Here is a 3624-nt window from a genome sequence, read left to right as displayed (position 1 = left end):
ACACTCACACTCACTCACTCACACACACACACACACACACACACTCACACTCACACCCACACCCACTCACACTCACTCACTCTCACACTCACACATGTTAATTTTCGGGTGAACTGTCGCTTTAATGAGTCCGTTTGCTGTTTTCAGCCCGTCAGAGAGAGTTTCTTAATCCATTTCCAGCCATGAATCATTGATGTTTCATTTGCTCTTAATTACTGAAGGTTTGGGAGGTTTTTAACATCCTCTGAACATCCACAGATAACAGAGTCGCTCAGAGCGAGAGATGCTCATGTGTTCGCTCTCTCGGGCGTTTGCAGTCAGACTGTCGCTCTCATTGAGTTGTGTGAGTTATAAATAAACATGCATATGTTATATATATATATATATATATGTTTATTTGGATTTTAAGACAATTTAGTTATTGAATATGTGTGTGTATATATATATATATATATATATTCATAAATATATTCATAATAAAAAATAAAAAAAACATGTATATATTTAATATTGTTTGAATTTTTTTATAAAAAATATTTTTTTATTTTCAGACTCTCTCAGTCCACAAAGTATCTGCGTATCAAGGACGAGGAGGACGACATCGATGTGAACAGCGTTATTTCAGGTGAGCGTCTTTCGTGTTTAAACCTGTTTCTTCAGTGACTGAAGTGTCACTCATTTCAACCAATCACAGTCACTCTTGAGCAGAAAACACTTCTGCATTTGTAAATCAGGCCAGTTGTTTCTCTGTAATTATTTCTGTAATTGTTTGATGCGATGTGATGCTGAATGATGCCAACATCTGACATTCACACATCATGTCCTTTCTATGTGCATAAATGTTCATATAATGTCTGACCATGGCTTCGAGATTGTGCTTGTAAAGTTTGCATTGACACCTGCACAGGAGACATGGCTCAGACATTTGCATTTACATTTAGTCATAATGTGCCGCGTCATGAACTTTAAAATATGATATTTTTAATTTTGTTGTAAAATTGCGCTTGCTGTGCAGGTATGCTGTACAGAGAGCATGTGTCAGGATGGAGGTTTGTGCTGTGATATATTCCCTGTTCTCTTGTGCTTTGAAAGGACTTTCTGTCCTGTGTCTGTGTATCAGCAGAGTCACTGAAAGAAGCCTGCAATGAAAAGTCCCAAAAACCAGGTACAAGATCTGATGCCATGATTTCTTCTGGGATTGAATGAAGCAGTACAACACATTAGGGCTGGGGTTAGGGTTACCATAACCGTAACACTGTGTGCGATTCCTTCAGCGTTTGGTGTTCAGAGTGTCCTGACGTCTATTTCATCTGTGGGTTTCTCCTCAAGTCCTCGTGATGGCAGAGAGAAAGTTTGGACAGTGACAATGAGAAAGGGACAGGTGGTTTTGTGAGTGGATGCTCTGTGGACAATGTGGATGTTTTTGAGTTGGTTTTTGTTCTGTCTCTCTGTGAACAGATATGGACAGTCAGTCGACAGACCAGCTGACATTCAGACGCGCTCACTATGTGCAGGACTGCAAACAGCCACCCATCAGTAGAACTGCACATGGTAATAATGGGACGCCTGCTCTGAACAGCTCTAAAGAAGAATAACCATTCATGTTGAAATACTGACGCGTTCTGTCACTGGAGTTGCTCTGACACTATGAACACGCACGGGATATTTGAGCAAGAGCATTTTGAGAACAAATCAGTAAACGAGGGACCATTTCAGATCAATACTATAACAGTGCATCTCTAGTTTCTATGATGTGTACACTATATTAATAACAGTTGTGCACCAAAATTTTCAAAAGAGAAAATACATCAACCGTATGAATGGAAACCGCACATGTAACAGATCTGGTAACAAAGTTTGCCATGAAGCAGCAGCAGCAGCATGTGAAATGATCTCTGTTTAATCTGGTTTAATCATGTTTACTGTTACACTGCTGGAGCCTGTTTTCATGATCTCACCTCCAGTGTTTGTGAAGAACATCCTGATGGCATCATTCAACCCTTATCAGGGGCGGTTCTAGGGGGGGGCCAGTGCCCCCCTGCCAACAAGCTTGGCCCCCCCTTTGGCCCCCCCTAAATTTGGAATCATATCACACCAAACAATTGTGGGTGAAATGCGCAGTTTGTCCTGTAAACTATGCATATAAAAAAGAAAGACATCACCAGCAGCTAAATTCAAATCTGCGTTCGCTGGCTGGCACAGAGCCAGAGACACACACACGTTTTTAAAGCACTGCGCATTATAACCAATCCCATACTATTATGTTGAGTTTATGAATACAAAGACCAATCAGAGGCGTTCAGATGAGTCACCGCTGAAACACGCTGTTTCGTCACTGCGCGCGCTGGCTGACTGCAATCTCTGGTTAATTATCTCATCAGAAACAACAAAGTGAAGATGTACGAATGTAAGTAAGATATTAATTTCACAGTGTAAACAGCTTTAGAGATTATTATTCGTGCCACCTCAAAAATGATGCCTCTGACACTACAATACAAAATTATTTGTCAAATAAATGAAACATGATGAAACATTCATTTTAGTTGAAATTGTTATAGATTACATCTAGATTGCAGCGATACATGACATGGTGAAAAATTACTGAATTAATAATAGGCTACTTAAAGTAGTTTAAGATGAATTTTAAAATTGTGCCCCCTTAAAGCACAAGTGGCCCCTGTCTGGCCCCCCCAGTTACTGTGGTCTAGAACCGCCCCTGACCCTTATTCCAATTCAATTGAACTTTTACAATAATATCCTTTACTTTCTTTGCAGGTGTCTTTTAAGTAAAATACATGCTGCTCTGAAGCTCTAAACACAACAGACTGAGACTCTTCACCAGGCGTTCTGTGTGAGACTTTACATTCATGCCAACATTCTTTCATATATACTGCACTTAATACTTGGTTTCTTTTCTAATGAGGGGCTGAGGACTGATGCTGCTTTATGAAAACAAGAGAGGTTTAGGGCACTTTAGGAGATAGATGCTGCCCGTTCTCATTCTAGTTCATTTGAGCAAACGCTGTGGGAATCCTGTTCTTGTTTATCCCAGTGGATCAGAGGAAATGCTTTCTTACAATGCTTTCTTTTAATATTTATTTGCGGTTTAGAAACGGTTATTTTTGTACCTAAGTTTTTCAAGAAAGAATGTATTTATAAATGAACAATAGGAATATGAAACAGTGAATACCCTGAATGTTTTAATGTCATCAGTTTCAGAACTAGTCTTATTATTTTTCTATGTGTTCAAAACAAACTAACTTGACTGAAAAAACAACAAAAAACAAACAAGCCCTTCTGGTTATACTCAAGCAGACCGATGTGTCTCAGGCTTTTAGTTGCACAATTTGTTCAATAAAAATGAAACTGCCATCAGGCCATTCCTTGAGTTTCGTGATGAAGACTACTGTGTGTTTCATCAGAGCTGATGAGGTCTGTCAATCAATCCTGTCTGGTATATAGTGATTGACTTACTGTGTGTGTGTGTGTGTGTGTGTGTGTGTTCATGAGGGTGAGGGTGATGGTGTGTGTGAGTGTTCATGAGGGTGTGTGTGTGTGTGTTCATGAGGGTGAGGGTGTGTGTGTGTGTGTTCATGAGGGTGTGTGTGTGTGTGTGTGTGAGAG

General features: G+C 39.8%; 1 pseudogene; it reads left to right on the top strand.

Moving 5' to 3' along the window:
- The window catches only part of LOC107729940 (lethal(3)malignant brain tumor-like protein 4), a 58021-nt pseudogene that overhangs the window by 37352 nt on the left and 17045 nt on the right, over window positions 1-3624 (top strand).

The sequence above is a fragment of the Sinocyclocheilus rhinocerous genome, unplaced genomic scaffold (genome assembly GCF_001515625.1).
Source record: "Sinocyclocheilus rhinocerous isolate Xijiao unplaced genomic scaffold, SAMN03320098_v1.1 scaffold2835, whole genome shotgun sequence".
Lineage (NCBI taxonomy): Eukaryota > Metazoa > Chordata > Actinopteri > Cypriniformes > Cyprinidae > Sinocyclocheilus > Sinocyclocheilus rhinocerous.
The sequence above is the reverse complement of the archived record's forward strand: the minus strand, read 5'-3'. Positions and strand labels throughout refer to the sequence as shown.